Genomic DNA, 21,383 nt, shown 5'->3' with positions numbered 1-21,383 from the left:
CTGTCTCTGGCCACAGACATGGTACCTGTGCCTGGCAGGGGTGCTATGGACAGTATCAGGTACAAAGCCAGAATGGGTACTGTCATCAGAAGCAGTTGGTTGATGACTGGACACATGTCCCTGCCGGGACTGTCCAGAGCCACGTGCATGTGGTCTTCTAGGGCGGTCTGATGACAGCACAGACCCAGCATTGCTGGGGCTGGTACTGGCACTATGGGGGTGGCTGTGGGTTTGTTGTCATCCGTGACGACTGCCAGCTGATGATGTTGCTGGCATACGTCCACGTCGATGCCTCAACCGTCCTGCATTGCCCTGGCTCATGGACATGCAGTTGTGGAACAGATCTAATGTGTCCCCCCAACGTCTATCAATGACCTCGCCGACAGTACGGATGGCAGCCCCAATGTCATGCATAGTGTCATTCATAGCAGTGCAATGTGCTCTAAGCTCCCTCAGATCCTGTCTGGTGTACCGTTCCATATGTGCCTGTGACTGTATTACAGCCTGGAACATAGCTGAGGTTGAAAGACCTCTGTGGGCACGTCTGACAGGGGCATTACGACCACGGATGCTCCCACGACAACCCCTGGACATCTGCCTGTGTGGTACCATGTCAGGACTCTGGCCATGGCTGATGTGAGGGGATGCATGTGCCACTGATACCACATTACCCTGGTCAATGCCCACTGTATGCTGTCCCTCACCTATGGACATTGGTGACAATGGATGTATCGGCAGGATGACTGAGCGCATTGATGGGATTGACTGCTGTGTACTGTCGATTGGCTGACCAACAACAGACCCTGTCACACCTCCCTGTGCCATTATACATGTATCATCATTATCACTATCCCCAGCAGTGGCTTCAGGTTCCCTGCTGCACGGCAACAGAGCAACACCAGAACCTGTGAGAGGAAGACAGGAAACACAGTTTACAATGTGTACACAATGTTACCACAGATGCAAACGGGCACATGCACACATGCACACACGGGCACATACACACATGCACACATGCACACATGCACACGGGCACATGCACACACACACACACACACACATGCACACATGCACACGCGCACATGCACACATGCACATGCACATATGCACACATGCACTCATGCACACGGGCACATGCACACATGCACACAGGCACACATGCACACTACTCAGTACAACAGATACAAACACACACACACCTGCAATCCAACACATACACAATACTGTTCGAGGGTAATATAAGTATTAATATTATTATTAGAATTAATAGTATTGTTATTACACACTCACCAGCATGGATTGGCTGCCTTGCTGTTACTCCAGAGGGACCTGCACAAATAAGAGAGTTATTGTCAGTGGCCACAACTGTGCCATTGATACTGTGAGTATGATACAGTACAGTAGTACAACAGTTGGCTTTCACAGGTGTACTGATGATATTCAGAATATCAATCTTGCACAAGAATAGGCAGGATAACAGCTACACACACAGTACACATCTCACACATGCATGAACTACCAGTGCAGAGAACAGTCAACTACAGATATGGCATGTTACCTGCACACTCCATGTCCACATGCCGGGTGGCTCCAGCCTCCATCATGACACATGTCTGTGGATGTTGTTGTTGGGCTGGAGCCACAACACTTAGGAGGAGCTCCTCCACTCTGGTTGGGGGGGGTGGATAGGTACCCCACCACCTGTGGCAAGCTGTTGTCTGTGGATATCAGACACACGCTGACGGACATTTCTAATTAAATCACTGCAGTGATGGCGTACCTGCTCATATGTCCGGTTATGCATGCCTATGTCATTTACCCGATGGACAAGGTCTTGCCACAGTGCAGCCCTCTCCTGCTGGTTCTGGCTGGTCCTGGAAAACAGTGTGGAAAAATCCCGCAACAGACTCCGGTGTATCTCCTCATCCTCTGCAGCTGAATAACAGGGTTTGCGCTGATGCACCATCACCCTGGAAGGAAAAGAAAAATATGTGAGCAAGTAATATGGCACACGTAATACTCTACTGTACTGATATCACTGAACTGCCATATATAGCATCTGTCTGTCTATCAGGGGATACACATGTAAATTACCACATATCACTGCTCAGCCAACAACTGTGTGACAGTGCCTGGTACACTCCACAAAACAAACTGGTACACACCAGCACTCGACACACTGTTTGAGGTACAATGCACAACCTCACACTGGGGGTACGTATCAAGCTAATGGATGGAGAATATTGTCATCCCATGCAATGCATGCAATGCACATTTACATTTTCACTGGTAATCCACCCTAGTCTTTGCTGCCATACCCCTACCTACACCGCAGTCATACACTGTGAACTACAGCACAACATATGGCAATGTAGTATGTTTGTATCCCAATAGGGGTGATTCATACGGCATATTACCTATCTCCATAACATTCATCAGGGGTATGTCTGACATCTACTAATAAGGAGCCTTGCTTGTTAATGCTGGGTGGTTTAGTCCAGGGTATGGCTTATTTGTGGATAGGAACCTGTACCTCCAGCATGTGCTCTTTGCTGCGGTGACAAGGATGAGGGCCATAGGTCATTTAGGCTGGACAGGTTGTGAGGTGTTATCATGGCAGTTGGACAACTGGTATGGGTGTGACATAACTCTGTATATCCAGCAGTGGTAACCTCTGTGTAGGTCATATGAAAGGCACTCTATCTGTGGTTTTGTCAGTCACTCTGCATAGGGAATGTGTTTGAGGGCATTATCACTCTTTGTTAGGTATGTCTGTGGCCTTTTCCCTTGCTGTAGTTGCCATGGGAGGTACATACCGTGTAGGACATTGCGAGGTGTAGAGGGGTACACTGACTTACATTTCCCTAGCTGACACACCATTTGTGATGATGCATACCATGTACAGGGATTACAAGACTAGTGTGCCACTGTGAATATCAAAGGGGAGGCTATTGTACACTTGTTTCCCATGTTCCCTTCTGACACCTCCTGTAGTAGGCAGGCAACCACCTATGTGGTAGTTAGTGGTTAAAGTGTTTTGGAATGGGGTATGGTACTCCAGTATCCACACTGGTGTTCAGTCCATGCCTTCATCACCAGGCACCTGTTGCAGTACATCTTCCTCCATGTGCCTCTCTCACTCTCTATATATGTATATATATGTATATATATATATATATATACATATATATATATATATATATATATATACATACATATATATATATATATATATATACATTGATATATTCATATACATACATATCTATAGACATTCATATCTGTCTGTATATGTGTATGTATATATATATATATCTATATATGTATGTGTCTATTACATCTATATGTATATACATATTCTATCTATCTATCTATCTATCTATCTATCTATCTATCTATCTATCTATATATGTCTATCTATTTATACATACCTCTCTATCTATGTACATATATATATATATATATATATATATATATATATATATATATATATATATATATACATACACATACACACACTAACATACTTCTAATCATCCATTGCTGTACAACCTACATTGTACATTGTACATTGTACTACAACCTACATTGATATGTGCACATAGCAACCTTCAACTACATATGTATGTCCAGCCTTCACTAACAGTTGCAGTATGTCCCTTGCCCTATGCACATCTTCATATACATATAGATACAGACTGCTAACACATATGGAGGGTTCACAGTATGCAGATTATTAGATTATGTAGTTTACGTTACCTTTGTTTCTGACAGCTTTTTTGGATGGCTGGCTTGCTGGCTGGCTTGATGGCTTGTTTTTTTTTTTTTTTTGCCTCTCTCTTTCTCTGTCTCTCTCTCTATCTCCCTCCAGTGGCTGCAATGATATTATTGCATGTGTGGAGTGGCAGTACAGGCTGCTTTTGTAGGTATCTGCACATGTGCATGTGATGGCCTCTGCACCAATTGTTGGCCAGCATTTACTAATTGCATGCAGCCTGTTGTGTGGTAATTGCAGTTCTCACTGTGATTTCAGGACAGTGCTATAAAATGTTATGTTAGTTAGGTGTAGGCCTTTCAGTTTAGCAAGGTGGGAACCATGCTGGTTTGCTGTGGACACTGTTGTGTCAGTCAAAAGGTTGGTATGTCTCTCATATCTAAGGCTGTGTTGTAGCCACTGAAATGCATGTTGTACTGAAACTTGACTGTTGCTTCTTGCAGTTCATTCTTCTCAGTGTGTATGTTAAGTCACACCTAATAATGCTAACACTGTTTACATGGGAGTATGTACTTTCCTGTGGGACTCGTGGATTAACTGGTATACAAGAGTAGCTCTTTCAATGTGTTGCTATGGCTTCACTATATTGCCTTTACATTCACTCCTTGAAGGCTTGATATTTGTCTTTACTGGAATGTGTTGCTATGGCGTTCCTATTTTCCATTTACATTCACTCCTTGTAATGCATGATATATTTCTTTCAGCAGCAATTTCTTATATGTTTGGTGTGGTTTGGTGACACTGCATGCAGTTTGGTGAGGCCAAGGTCTGGGGTTTGACACTTAGAAGGGTATCTTATTTTGCTGCTGAGCAGTAGTAGGGCCTTGTACTTTGCACTAACAGTTGAGAATATCAGACACATGCAGTGCTTGTAAACTGCTATACTGTCCTTAGTTTGTTAGATGGCTACATCCTTTGATATTTCTGGGTTGTACTCCTACATGAGGGTGTGCTTGTGGAAGCAATTCTACAGCTATTCGCAGAGTGTGTAACAGCAGACAGGCTGATATGCCTGTGTGTTTCTGACACTTCCAGGCCTGACATACTTTCAGGTATATATTTGACCAGCCTCAGGGAACGGTACATATCAGTGGGATACACCCGTGATATATTGCAGATATTCTGCAGTTGTGACTGTGGGTATTTTCAGCATATGTATTACTACACCATTTCTGACATGCAAGTAGTGTGTACTTTAACTTATTGATGGTCACCATTACGTGAGATTCCCCACCTTTCTGCCTACTGTTAGTACATTTTTCAGGGGGTCAGTGGGGCACAGGTAACATTTTATGACAAATGAAGGACATCCCTGTAAATCAGTCACAGTTGGGATGTCTGGCCTCATACCTATTCAAATATGGTGGTGTTTCTCCTGCTCTGATACCGTGTGTGTTTTATAAGGTGCTACTGTAACATTATTACCTCCTAGCATGGCTGTTTCTCTTTTCACACTAATGTATTGCAATTCCACAAGAATTGCCAGTAAACATTCAGGGAACAAGCTTTGTGTAATGGCCTTCCTATATTCCCTTTACATTCACTCCTTGTATTTCATGATATATTTCTTTCAGCACCATGTTGTTGTATATCAGTTATGGCTTAGTGGTAAGTCATGCAGACTAGTGTTTCTAAGGTCCTGTGTTCGAGACCGACAGGGATATTTTAGTTTGCTGATGAGCAGACTACAGGCCTTGTCATACAGAGTTACTAAGGTACTTTTAAGCAGTTGTAAGCAGGTTTGCGCTGGTTTGCACGATGCTCACGCATGCGCACAGTGGCTTAGCTATACGCACACTTGCTTAGATAAGCGCACACAAGTGCACACCTGCTGACTACTGCTTAAAAGTGCTTACTCTCGCTAACGCCCGCGCTAATTTCTTTTAAAGAAAAGAAAATGGGGAGATCGGACAGTGGTGAAAAGGGGGCACAAAGAGGGTAGGACAGTAGGAAAACAAGCTCGGGATTTGCAGGAAGGATGTAGGGAAGGCCCATAGCTGCCCATTTCTTTATCAGCAACAGCTATGCATATGTGTGTAATTTGGTGTGAAATTTGAAACCTTACACCCCTGAGAGAGGGGTGAGGACAACAAAATATGTTGTACAGCCAATTTTAATTATCAGTTGACATGTCCAGCAGACATGTCTGCAAAATGGGCAGCTATGTATGGGGCGTAATTTTTTTGTGGGAACAGAGTGCCCTTTTTTTTTTTTTCAGGTGAGAGTGGAATGTGAGGTACAGGAAGTAGGTATATTTGGGGAGGTAGGTTGGGGAGGTTAACAGACAAGACAAACAAGATGCATACAGGGCAGAGTATGACACATGTGGGGGGTACACAATTGACGGGGATGGATGTTTGGATATCGCTAGCCCATGAGCCCACAGACGGCAACAGTGGAACTGAGATCCCCACCCATGGGCAGTTACCACTGCGCCTTCACTGCCCAGGACAGGGCTGTGCTGGGGGATGTATAGGATGGGCAGGCACACCCGTGAGTTGCGCCACCCTCGCCTCAAGCTGGCGTAGGGGTTCAAGCACAGAATACCTGATCTCGCTACGCACCAAAGACCGAACACTTTTGAGGGTGAGTGGACGTTCTCCTCTGGCCACACTTGCAGAGGGGGGACGAGCCCCATCCCCTGCAGCGCTTCTACCTGAAGGTGGCACAGGGCCACCGGAGGAGGTTCCGGCCTGGGCACTGGTGCCAGGTGCACTTGCCAGCTGAGGTGGGAGAGGTGGGTCCGCTGGAACCTGCCTTCCCTGTTGTCCTATGTTTATCAGTATTTTATGACATTTTGGGTTAGTAACAAACACCATTCAAAATTAGTTGTAACAGCATGCATCAGTATTCACATTAACCAATCACCCATAAATTCCAAACATTGAACAGCAAGCATAACACATGCATATTTAGAACAACAGTACACAATCCAACAGCATGCACGATTGACTGATGGCAACAGGCCATCAGGTTTGGATATATGAACAGGGCACATGCATCAACGTACATGCAGATATGTATGAACCAACAGGACAAATGTCCATGGGAATTAATTGTGTATACACATACCCAATTTGGTGTGGAATGGCATCATTTGTGAAAATGGGGTAGGGTGAAGAAATATTACATTAACAACTTAAACTACCTATACATATGCTGTACATTCCTAGTAGCTGCATATATATATCCCCTACATGTCTTTGTACAGTTTCCTATATGTAACCTTATGAATGTTGGTGATGGGAATGTTACTGCTACATTAATATACATTCCATTTTTATTCATACATGTTCATATCTGGCTGTGTTCAGGTACAGCATCCTTTTACATTTGATTTATATAGCTCTAGACAACTGTGGATGTTCAGTATTTCAAACAACCATACTATTTCCATATTGCAAGGGTACAGCACCATATCCAAATTGTGGGACAGACACATTCCAGGTTCAGTACTTTATTACACCCATTTCACCCTTTGGTTGTGGCTGTCTCATTCATTTCATTATGTACTGACTGCAGTATAACTTTATTCCAGACTTATTAGAGCTTTCTTGGTCGATTCATACCCTCTTTCTCACACTCTCACTTCTTTTATTTTTACAATTCAAGATGGTAATTAATTCTAGGCATTATTAACATTTCTTACTTGGTTACAACAATCCTTTCCAACAAACTCACTTATTTCATATGGCAGATTTTAAAAGGGAATGTATTTGACACATTTCTATCCTTTGTAGATTGATTACCAGTTATTTTCAGGGTGAAGCAGTTATCTGATATTACAATACAGGTGGAAACTCTATTTCATACTTGTTTAATGTTTATTTCTGGATTACAGGCTGCAACACTTATGTAATCTTACAGTACTAGCAGAATGTTTCTTCTAGGCTTATTTGAACTTTATTAATATGTAACAACACAGCACTCTTTTACAAGCTGTCTCACTTATATTCTATAACAATTCCAGCAAAATAATTACTAACCTGCCTGGTGGCGCAACCTCAGCAGCCTATCAGCATAGGCTCGCTGATTCATGGAACGGACACCTGCAGCTGTAATATAAATGAAGTAATATTGGAACATACATCTCCATAATATAGGCTAGGATAATTTCTTACATACTTAATTACATGGATACTTACTCAGTAGTGGGGCGTTGGGCATTTGCCGGGCCTCCTGTATCCACCGGTTCAGTTGGTCCTGCTTACGTCTCTTCAGGTCTGCATGGTGGTGACAGACCTGTTCAACAGTCCTTGGTATGCCTGTGGCACTGGTGAGATCATGTGCCAACCAGTTCCACGCCTCTGCCTTGTATGCACCCCAGGGAACCTGGCCCTGCATGAGTTGAGCCTCATGATCGTGGACTAGGAGCCAAACCATATATTTGGACTCCTCAATATCCCACCTCTGTGCTCTAAAGTGACTTCCCTCTCCTGCACCTGCCATCCTGACTGCAAATGGGTACCACAATCAGTTATGCTGTGTATTCCCACCTATGGGGCTTATATATGCCCATTTTCCCGCACTTATCTGTGATTGGCCATTTTGGATATTTATCAGCTTAAGAAAACCTGCTTTGTCATATTTCTATTTCCATTCATTCCTATATATATGGTAATACTGCATTTCTCAGTAGAACTTTTATGGCTTAGTGGTTCAGTACTTTGAATATGGTGCAGAGTATCGTGGGTTCAAGCCTGGACATTGCTTTTTTTTGTTTTTACTACTGTCTAGACAGGGTAGGAGGTGTGTCTGTGTAAAGGTGGTTTTGATACAGCTTGCTCGACGTTGTCTGTCGGTAAGCCAGTTGGCGCGCTGCGCAGCTCCGCGCAAACGGCTTACACTGGGTAATGCGTTCTTTGGCTATGAGCATGCATATTATGTTGTGAGAAGTGTTGCTCAGCTACGGGCACTCATTTTAAGTGTGTTAAAGTGGTGCTCAACTCCGGGCATTCATATTACACCTGTTAAACCGCTGCTCACCTGCGGGCAGTCATATTACGCTTGTTAGACCACTGCTCACCTATGGGCACTCATATTCATATTTGTAAAGCCTTGCTCAGCTATGGGCACTTATACAATTTTTTTATATTTTCTTGTGTCGGATTTCTTCAAAATACATGGCCCATTTCATTACATTTTACTTAAATTATAGTTATATATATATATATATATATATATATATATATATATATATATATACTGTTTACCGGCGGGCAATGTCGAGCAAGCTGTATCAAAGCCACCTTTACACAGACACACCTTTACACAGACACCCCTCCCTCCCCCCAAAAGGAGAAATATCTATCCCACCAGAGTCTAGCCTCCCAAACATCTCAGATGCCAAGGAGAGAGCTGCTCTCTCTAAAGCAAAAAACACAGCATCAATGGGACCAGACGGTGTCCCCGGCTGTGTGCTACATGAACTCAATGAGGAACTAAACCCACACATAAGGCTGCTGTTTAATCTTAGCCTTACTACAGGATACATACCCAAAGAATGGCGTACGCAACTGTGGTCCCACTCCACAAAGACGGTGCTTCTACGGACCCTGGAAATTACCGCCCCATAAGCTTGACGAGCCTTGTCTGCAAAGCTATGGAGAGGATCATAATGGAACTCATAAATAAAGACATTGGGGACCTACAGACACTGGATCCTACCCAATTTGGCTTTGTCAAGGGCAGATCCTGCCTCTTGAACTTGGTCGACTTTTTCGAAACAGTCACTAAGGCCATTGATGAGGGTAAGGCAGTTCACACAGCCTACCTTGACCTAGCGAAAGCATTTGACACAATACCCTACTCGGGCATCATAGAAAAGCTCACCAGCTTAGATGTAAACCCATATGTCACAAGATGGGTTGCAAACTGGCTCAAGGACAGAACACACAGGGTTAGAGTTGCTGGTGCCATGTCAGACTCTAAGCTGGTCACGAGCGGTGTCCCACAGGGCTCAGTCCTGGGCCCCCTCTTGTTCGGCATTTATTTTTCTGAAGTGCAGGCAAACATAGGGGGATTGTGGCTGACAAAATTTGCAGATGACTGCAAACTGGGCACCATAATTGACACTCCATCAGACACAGACATCCTCCAGAGAGGTCTCATAGAAATGGATAACTGGTGCCAGAGCCATGGCCTTAAGCTAAATGCCAAAAATGTATAGTCATACCCTTTGGGAAAACAAGGTAACCCCTAATAACCACATAGGTGGTAATCCATTAAACACGGAAGAAGTTATCAGGGACCTGGGGACCCAAGTTGACAGTAACTACTCTTTTGACACTCACATTGCCAAAGTGGTTAGGAAGACCTTCTACATTGCCCACCTGATCATGAAGGGATTCACATCCAGATCAGGAGAGGTCATTGTACCCCTGTACTCTTCACTTATCAGACCAATGATTGAGCACAACGCCCCATTCGGAATGTACCTTACCCGACACCTGCAGCAGTTGGAATGACCCCAAAAGTTCCTCACCAAAAGGATAAAGGGGCTCAAACATATGTCATACGATGCCCGACTGAAGAAACTCCAGCTCTATTCAGTCGCATACCATCTGCTCAGAGGTGATCTGTGCCTGACATACAAGGCCATGTCCAACCCGGAATTAATGGACATGCTCCACCTCAAAAAATCCAAATCCACCAGAGCCACGAGAGCAAGAGACTTAAACCTCAACACGGATATAAATAGGACGTGCTGGAGGGACAGATTCATCACCCAGAGACTCCCTACACTATGGAACAGAATCCCAGTCCATGTGAGGCAGAGCCCCTCACTGACTCTGTTCAAGAGAAATCTTGACGAGTGGATGGGAGATTGTAGGTGTACCCCAGGAATCATCTCTGTATCACTGCTGGACAGAGGCACAGCAAACTAATGGGTATAGTATTCTCATCCTAAGGGGTGGTGAAAGCCACACACACTCTGGCTAGGCTTATAAATGCCATAGGGCAGATAGCCTAGTATGAACCTATGAACCTATACATATATGTCAGGGGATTGTTTCATGCTTATTTAAATAAAAATAGCAAATGATGTTGTGGGGGCTCGAACCGTGACTACCTCCTCTTTGGCCAACTTATCTACTGCTACGCTATTGCTACTTGGCTTAATTTGCATATTTAGATCTTATATGCTTTTCAATGACTGCTAACTGTGACTGAGTGGAGTGCATACCCGCGCAAATGAGCACAACTATGGGCAAACATTTTGGTAATTATAAAAAAAAATTAAACTGCTATTTTTTACGTTTTACATTACAGTTGGGTTTATAGTCTATGTGGCATGTGTGATGTTGTGTTCCTTGACATTTCCACAGACTCGCCCATGGGAGTTTACTTTCAGGACTCTAACTCTTCTGGGGGCATGTCCCTTTGCAGACCTCGGCATTCAGACACACCCCCTACTGTCCTACACGGACCGTGTTAGCCTAGGGTGTGATTCAGCATGCCGTCATGAATATGCATGGCATGCTGACGTCATACCATTAGACTGCAGCCTCCGTGTAAGACATATTAACTCTTACACGGAGGTTTCGTGAATCCTGCCCTAGGTCTACTTTACAGGACAAACAATTTCTAACTAGCACCACAAAACCTACTATCGCTCTCACACACCTCCTTTTAGCACTCCTGTGTGCCTCCCCAATTCTGACCAACCTTTGTAAAACTGATCTAACTAGGCTGGAATCCTGCTACAATAAAATCACCAAATTTGCCACTGATGCCAAACATAGTTCTCATCACTGCACATCTCTTAAACAACTAAATTGGATGGAACTTCCACAACTCTTGCACTATAAACAATTAACATTTGCCCACAAAATCCTTCATCAACCTGATACAGTCACCGCACTCCAAAATCTTCAGCCATTTACCATTTCTAGAGTCCTCCATTCCAGCAATAAACTTCTCTTGGATAAGAGAATAACACAGCTGGAGAATCACTCTCCTCAAACGTCATCCATGAAATCTGGAATAAACTACCATTCCTATTATCTTCAGCTCCTCCACAGCACAATTTAAAAAGCTACTAACAACACAGATGAATAATGCTTGGCTTTGCACCTGTAACTCTCCTGGCTAATACTAACCTCTGTATAAGTAACCATATACTGCTCATTGAGTGCTATATTACACCTATTCCTGAACTCACTGATTTATTTATTTATTTAAAATTTGTTTACCGGGAAAGTCCAACTTAGAACAAAGCCAATTTTCAGTGTAGACCTGGGGAGAAACACTTAACTTGCACTGCAACTCACTAAAATTGAATTTACTTTTGTTGTACATATTATGGTGATGCCACCTCTGGTAAATGTATTTCTCATCATTGTGTAAATAGTATTGTATGCTCATGTAATATCCTTGCAAGTTTGTCAACTTCTGCAATGTTTATGTTTATATTTTTTCCTGAAGCTTTTCTCCCTGTGCTTCCGCTGAAAAAGGACCTGTGTCCAGTTAGACTTTCCTGGTAAACAAATGTAAAATAAACAAACAAATAATTAAATAAAATCATGACTGTTTTGGAGTACAGTAGTGATTCAGTTTTCATTTTTCTGAGTACAGTGGTGATTCAGTGTTATACTCAGTGTGCAGCAGTGATTCAGCATTATACTGTTTCTAAGTACAGCAGTGACTCAGTGTTATCATTGCTTTTGAGTGCGGTAATTATTCAGTGTTACTCTGTTTCTATGACCACTGTTTTGGAGTACTGCATTAATTTTGTGGTACACTGTTTCTGAGTACAGTAGTAATTCAGTGTTGCACTTTCTGTTTGCAGTAGTCATTAAGTGTTAACTGTTTTGGAGTACAGTAGTGAGTCAGCATTGTTACTTTTCTTAGTACAGTAGTGATTCAGTGTTACACTTTCTGTGTACAGCAGTGATTTAGTATTACACTTTTTCTATGCACTGCAGTGACTCAGTGTTATTACTGCTTCTATGTGCAGTAGTGATAAAGTGTTACACTTTCTATATGCAGCAGTGAATGAGTCATACCTCTCAACCTCTTAGCACAAGAAATCTGGACATAGCCTGAAATAATGGGGGACAAAGGCATAAAATAGGGACATATTTTAAATACTGCTCTTATAAACATAGAAAGTTGCTGGAATAACATGGTTTGTGTTAGCATTCATTTTCTGAAGGAAATGAAGTCTGAAACTGAATTGTTTATCATGGTGACTTCAATCCTCAGTGATTTGCTAGAAAAGCATACATTTTATGCAGAACTAACCAAAAATATGAGGCATAAATAAGGACATTCTGTAAAATTATGGACAGTTGCAAGGTATGGAGTGCGTGTTTTCACTGCTTCAGAGTGCAGCAGTGATTCAGTGTTACACTGTTAATATGAACTGTAGACATTCAGTATTACCACTGTTTTAGAGTACACTAGTAAATAACATTATACCGGTCCTCAGCACAGTAGATGAGCCAGTGTTATACTTTTTTTCTGTGAACAACAGTGACTCTTTTTCACTAGATTTTTAACAACAACTGCATAAAAGTGAAAGCAGTAGGAATCCTTCATGCTTGCCAGCAGCATAACAGGATTATCTTTCTATGAATGCCAGCTTGTAATATAAGACTCATTCTTGCCTTCTGGGTGCCATTTATCTGAATGGCTGACAGAAGTAACACAATTAATTAATAGTAAGTTGCTGGAGTTGCTCAGATATTCTCTTCTATATTTCAATGCATGAACAAATGCCAGAGTCCTAAAAACTGGAACTAAATTTCTACAAATCATGAATACATTGGGTAACTCCCAACTTGTGATTTACATAACCTTAATTGAGGGCTAGCTTTACTTATTTAATATAATTTTACATTTATTAATCAGGAAAGTGAACTGGTCCAAAGACCTTTTTAGCCACAACCAATGCAAAGAAGGCAAAGGCAAGCAAACAATCACTATACTATGCAATTCAATAATAGAGAAGTAGAACAAAAAGCTGGTATCATAAAGGCAGGAATATTATAACAAATGGGGAAGCTATTTGCAATAACAAATGTTTCCAGCATGGAGTAGAGACATGCAAGACCATAGCAGGTAAATTGATAATAAGTAAAATACATATACAAATGTAAATATATATACATGTTGCAGAAAACACATAGTATGAAAAACAAGTATGTGTCCAAACTCTGTCTTTAGGTTTTAAGGTAATGTTCGTCTCTGCAAGTCAACACAGCACATGCGTTAATCTCACAAACTTGTAAAATGCATTGGGGATATTAGTTGGAGCCATGGTTCAAGTGTTTCAAAAGGTGCATAAATTCACTGGACAATAACAAAAATCACTCCATTTTTTGTTTAATCTAAATCAAACAAACATTTTGCTATGGTTTAAAACTCTAACTTGCTTCTTCTTCCCTTGACTCAAAATACACAGACACATGCAGACAAAGGAACACCTAGTTTCAGCCATTAACAGATGTCAGCAAATAAATATTTAGGAGGGTTTTGCTGGCCTTTGGAGATTAATGTATTATGTTTGAAGGGAAACTTAGTTATTAAATTTATATGTGCTTAATGGTGATTGTAAAAATGCATCTTGCCTTTCTGTAGCAATACCATTTATATTAGTCACTTGATTTAATAATCCATATATCAGTGCAGCAGTGTTTACTGGCAAGAGCAGTATCTTTGCTGCTCCTAAAAGCCTTTACGTGCTCTTATGTATGTATGCCCACAGCTCTTTTAGGCAGTGGTAAATTGCATTAGTTTTAAAGCATTCAATATTTGTTTTCAGCACAGTATGCACGTGCCTAAGGGCTGCAGGTTTAAAAGGAAGATCCGATGAGAGAATGGGACACTACAGTGACCTTGTTATCTTTGATCTAACTCAGGAACCAAGGTCATGGATGTATAAAAAATTAATCAACTACATTCTCCAGTAAATTGGTTTTGGATGGTTTCAGTGAATTATACCATTACATGTCCTTTTGATGTTTTTAAATGCTTTGGAAAAAACAGAGGTCATTCCATTATTTCAAACTCCACAAGGAGCTAAAGTATTATTTTTTCTGAGTTGAAGATCCTAAAACTGTCACATTCAAGTACACTAAAACATCCTTAACAAAAATACTGGCAACCGTTATCTCTAACTATGGACAGATTTCTATTTTCTTTCAGGTACATAGACTATGAAAGAGATCAATGTTTAAATATTTTCTATTTAATTCCATATTTATTTCATGATTAATTATATTTGGTGTTTATGAAAGCAGAAACTGTGTCATAAATCTGATGGTATACCATCTGTACATTTAGGGCATTTTACAGACTGAGGTTGATTTTTAGGTTTTAAATGTGCAGTTACCTGTTTGCAAGTATGTGTTGAGTTAAACTGTGGGACTACCAGTAAGGATCAGGATAGCAAAATAACCAGTCTATATTTAGACACGTTACACCTGATGCATTCCTAATGTATTTGTTCACTTCTTTAGAACTGTGCTTCTAAATGAATAGTGCAGTATTCTGAATAATATATTAGCCTTATACTTGGGATGCATTCCAAAGTTGTTTTGATAAAGACATGAGACAGGGCTGCGGGAAACTCACTGCACAAAGAATAATAACATTAGCATTTCTAACTGGAATTCATTCCTTATAGTTAGCTTTGGCTGAACACAAAGGCTTCACATCCTTCTTTTCATTTTCAGCTATTGCCAGAGATATGCTATGTCTGAGATGGCTATTTGCTGGAATATTCTCTTTTCTCTTGTGTATGGTGATTTCAGAGTTGGTATATATATACATATATATATATATATATATATATATATATATATATATATATATATATATATATATATAATATTATATATTATATATATATATATATATATTTATATATATATAAAAAATATATATATATATATATATATATATATATATATATATATATATATATATATATATATATATACATATATATATATATATAAAGTTCAGAGAGTACAAGGCAGCTTGGAAGTTTAAAGGGGAAGATAGATGTTTGTGATTCAGTCTTCTTCTGAGTTTTCAACCTTTTTTCAATTTTCCACATTCAAAATGATGAATGCTGACATTTCAGTAAGGAGCCAATTACAGCACATCATATGGTACCATCAATATGTAGTCCAGGTATGTTATCTATTACTCAGGTCACATAGCATAGTTAGTAGCATACAAGTTTAGTTTACGTGTGTGTGTGTGTGTGTGTGTGTGTGTGTGTGTGTGTGTGTGTGTGTGTGTGTGTGTGTGTGTGTGTGTGTGTGTGTGTGTGTGTGTGTGTGTGTGTGTGTGTGTGTGTGTGTGTGTGTGTGTATTTCTGAGCAAAATCAGCTTAAATAAAAATTATTTAAAGTATTAGTGATTAAATACAAGCTATACAAGAAACTGGCAGATGTGTTAAATCAAAACAGATACTGATACGGGAACAGTCTAAGGTTTCTCAGTAGAAGTTCTACTCATTTTCTAAAGAACATTACATATACTTTTTTAACACTGATTAGCCATCCTTTTATATCTCCAAAGAAGCAAATTTGATGATTTGTTGATACCTGCAAGTTGTAGGGAGGAATGACAGATCTATATGTAGCCCAACATACTGTCAGCCACTCTCCAGGATGGACTGCGCGCTCTTCAGTAGCAGAGCGCAGCTGTGCTCCGGTGTGCAGAGGTGTCATATAACATGTGCATTAGGGTGTATGGCAAAGGGACACAGTACAATCTACATCTTTGCAGCACAACATGTATTTGGCAGTTCAGCATTATAGCCAGAAGGCAAACCTCTCTGCCCCCTATATTACAATGGCAAACCAATCCTGATAAACATCTTCCTGAATTCAAAGAAATCTTCACTTCACAACATGGATTTAGACCCCGGGCACAGCACCACCACTCTCCTTTCCCTTCTAGAAACTGTCAACCATGCACATGACTCTGGTAATTTTGTATCTACTCTCTTCTCAAATTATCTAAGGCTTTAGACACTTTCTCACAATCATCTCTTATCCAAACTCTCACATCTCAGTCTGTCAGGCTCCACTATTGACTAGTTTTCCAGTTACCTCTCTGACAGGCAACAAGCTGTCAGGTGGAAGAACTACACTTCCTCCTTCCTTAATACTCTGACTGGCATTCCACAGGGTTCTATACTAGGCCCATTATTATTTAATATCAATATAAATGACTTCCATCAGTGTATTCCTAATGCCAAACTTGTCCAATATGCAGATGACTCCACAATCACCTACTCTGCCAAATCCCTCCCCACACTCATAGAATTAATTCTAAAAGCCTTCTCTTCTACTGCGTACTGGATGCTCAATAATCACTGATCTCTCAGTGCAGCTAAATCCCAAATCATGCTATTCACCCCTTCCAAATGTACCAAAACTGACAAGAATGCTTTCTCCATAACTAGACATAACTACACACAAAGAAATGGTGAATCAACCAAGGCACAGAATGTCCTAGTTTAAACACAGTCCAAGGATAAATAAAGGTAGGTAAAATCCAAGGTAAATTTATTCACTCAGGTAAGCGCTTTCATGATACACATATCAGTTCTTCAGACCTTCAAACAAACACTTCCTACTCAACTATATTCAATCAAATCAAACCAATTAATGCTTGAAGTAATTAGCACTTAAAGTAAAACCAGTCATCCTACAATATGTACAAAGTCATACTGGAAAACATTTCAAGTATAGATACGTAATAAATATTGTAACTTAAAATGCATTGGTTAAAAATGAATTAGTTAAAAATGATTAAAATATATATGTTTATCTGTCTTTCATTAAAATAATTTAATTTAATTTGAACAACCTCCTATTCTTCAAAACTGGTTTCAAGGGTATTCTATCATTAAGGCCCTTTCCTTTATTAGCTCTTAATCTGATAATCCACCTAGTTTCAGAGGTCTCTGTATGGTTCCTTATATCACCACCTCTCTCAATAGGAATAATTCTCTCAATAACTGAGAACATAAAATTATGGTCATTGCCTTCAGAGGGCATGTTTGGCTAACGCATTAGTGGCAACACCATTCCTAATATTTAATAAGTGTTCCCTGATTCTAAATCTTAGCTGCCTGTCAGTCTTGCCCACATAAAATGCAGAACATTTCTGACAGACAGCCAAGTAGACCACATGGTTTGTGTTACAGTTGGCTGCTACACTAAAATCATATATTCGCTTAGTGTCTGGATGTGTAAATACATTCTCATGATTTATGTATATGCATTGATTGCATCTACCACAATGAACCTTCCCTTTTACTCCTGACATATCTTGTCCCTTATTATGATGTGGATAGCATAACATCCTTTTCAAAGATTTCCTGTTCTTAAATATAAAACTTGGATTTTCCCCTACAACTTATTTGATTTCTGGATTCTGTGTTAATATATTCCAGTTCTTTTTTATCACATTGGTTACTATATTCACATCGCTGGTAAAATAAGTAGAGAATCTAACAGATTCATTTTTATGTTGAACATAACCAGTTCTATCATTATTGGACATTGAAAAATATGGCTTGCCTATACTATCTCTCCATGAAGTAGATGCATCCAGGATACCTGAGGTCATACTATCAGTGTAACCCCTTTCGTTAAATATGCGTTTCAGACTAGTTAGTTCTTCCTTAAATTCATCATCCCTGGCTGTTGGCCTTGAAGTCCTAAGGGTTTGCCCTTTTACTGCATTCTTAAAGATATGTCCTGGATGCATACTGCTTCTATGGAGTAAAGTATTTCTATGGCATTTCTTCCTAAACAACTTGGTGGTTATCCCATTCACATCATCCATACTAATCATTACATCAAGAAATTCTATTTCCTGTCTTGAGTATTTCATCTCAAATTTTAGAAAGTCAGTGCTGTTATTAATTTCTGTAGTGAATTCTTTTAACGTTGCATCATCACCACGCCATAACAGGAAGAGGTCATCAACAAACCATTTATAAAATTGGATCTGGGGCCATCTTTCATTAGTAAGCACATTCCTGTTTTCCCATGTGGCCATGACGAGATTGGCATAGCTATTTGCGCTTGCCGTCCCCATGGCCACACCATCTTTCTGCTTATATAACTTACTATCAAAACTCAACACATTATTGGTTAAAACTAACTCCATTAATAAGCATATTAGATCTATTTTCTTTCCATCACATGTCCCTTCTTCCAGCAAATATTGTCTTAACAATTCTAATCTGGTTGTATTCGGAATACAAGTAAACAACGAGCATACATCTAGTGTCACTAATAGAAGATCTCCATCTTGTCTTTCATATGCATTATTAAACACAAATAGGTCCTGCAAGAATTGCTTAGAGTCTCTTAGAATATTCCTGTTCTTATTTACTAACATATTTAAATTCTTCTCAACATATATGAAGATAGACTCTGTAGACCAGTTACGTCCTGACACTATAGGTCTTAAAGGAGGTTGATATACATCCTTATGGATTTTCAGCAGACCATGTATGCTAGGCACTAGAGGTTCTTTTACCTTAAAGTAATCGTATAGCTCATTTGAGATGGTATTATCTAATAAGCAATCATATAGTATCCCATCCAATTGTGATAACATCCCCTCCATATCAACTTGGATGATATTTTCATATACAGAGGTATCCTGTAGCATTTCATACATCGCTGTGTCATAATACATTTTATCCATTAAAACTACAGGGCCATCTTTATCTGCTTGCTTAATTATAACATTTTTGTCAGACTGTAATTGTTTTAAAGCATTCCATTCATCCCTGCTAAAATTGGAGAAAGTTTTAGTTCTGTTTTTACCATTCACATTTTCAAATATTTCATTTTCACAAATGTTAATAAAAACATCAATAACTGGATGGCTGGGTGGAATAAACAAACTAGGTTTCTTATATACATTAACATCTTTAGGCTCACCACCCTGATTTTTAAAAAGCATTTTTAGCAAAACATTCCTACCAAAAACTTGGCTGTCTGTCAGAAATGTTCTGCATTTTATGTGGGCAAGACTGACAGACAGCTAAGAATTAGAATCAGGGAACACTTATTAAATATTAGGAATGGTGTTGCCACTAATGCGTTAGCCAAACATGTATCCTCTGAAGGCAATGACCATAATTTTATGTTCTCAGTTATTGAGAGAATTATTCCTAATGAGAGAGGTGGTGATATAAGGAACCATACAGAGACCTCTGAAACTAGGTGGATTATCAGATTAAGAGCTAATAAAGGAAAGGGCCTTAATGATAGAATACCCTTGAAACCAGTTTTGAAGAATAGGAGGTTGTCCAAATGAAATTAAATTATTTTAATGAAAGACACATAAACATATTAAATATATATTTCAATCATTTTTAACTAATGCATTTTATGTTACAATATTTATTATATATCTATACTTGAAATGTTTTCCAGTATGACTTTGTACATATTGTAGAATGACTGGTTTTACTTTAAGTGCTAATTACTTCAAGCATTAATTGGTTTGATTTGATTGGTTTGAATACTGTTTAAATATAGTTGAGTAAGAAATGTTTGTTTGAAGGTCTGAAGAAGTGATATATGTATCATGAAAGCGCTTACCTGAGTGAATAAATTTACCTTGGATTTTACCTACCTTTATTTATCCTTGGACTGTGTTTAAACTAGGACATTCTGTGCCTTGGTTGCTTCACCATTTCTTTGTGGATTTTTATGACTTTATTGTACCTTGGTGGAGTACTTATCCTAGCTATTTCCTGTCTAGTATTTTCTTAGATATTGCCAGTATACTAGCCAACAGATTCAGTGCCAACTTTACCCCTATCTCCCCCACCAAAGGACCAATCACAATACCAGTAGATTGCCAGGCACCCAGTATTACTGCTGCACAGGTTAAAACAACACTGTTCAAGGCCAAGAATACAGCTTCTATGGGACCTGACAATATTCATGGCTGTGTTCTACATGAACTACAGAGTGAACTGGCACCTCACCTATGTGCCCTGTTCAATCACAGCCTCACCTCAGGGTTTGTCACTACCAAATGGCACACTGCTACAGTCATTCCTCTCCACAAAGGAAGAGTGTCTACAGACCCTGGGAACTATCGCCCCATTAGCATGACAAGTCTGATATGCAAAGCTATGGAATGCATAATCATGGACATAATGAACAAGGGTATAGGAATTTCCAAACTCTAGATCCCACACAGTTTGGTTTTGTGAAGGGTAGAGCATGCCTGCTCAACTTGGTCGACTTCTATGAGTCAGTCACCATTGCTGTGGATGAAGGCAAGGTGGTTCATACAGACTACCTTGACCTGGCCAAGGCCTTTGATACCATTCCCCAGTCAGTAATCACAGAAAAACTCACTAACCTAGGCATCAACCCCTATATCACTTAGGTGGGTTGCAAACTGGCTCACAGATAGAACCCACAATGTGAAAGTTGCTGACTCCAAGTCAGACTGCTGACCAGTCACAAGTGGAGTTCCACAGGGTTTGGACCTGGGTCCTCTCCTGTTTGGTATCTACTTCTCTGAAGTCCAGGCTAACACGAAGAGACTCTGGCTGACAAAGTTTGCAGATGATTGCAAGTTGGGAACTATTATT

The sequence above is a fragment of the Protopterus annectens genome, chromosome 7.part0 (assembly GCF_019279795.1).
Source record: "Protopterus annectens isolate FY-2018-M chromosome 7.part0, PAN1.0, whole genome shotgun sequence".
In the NCBI taxonomy this organism is placed as follows: domain Eukaryota; kingdom Metazoa; phylum Chordata; order Ceratodontiformes; family Protopteridae; genus Protopterus; species Protopterus annectens.
The sequence above is the reverse complement of the archived record's forward strand: the minus strand, read 5'-3'. Positions refer to the sequence as shown.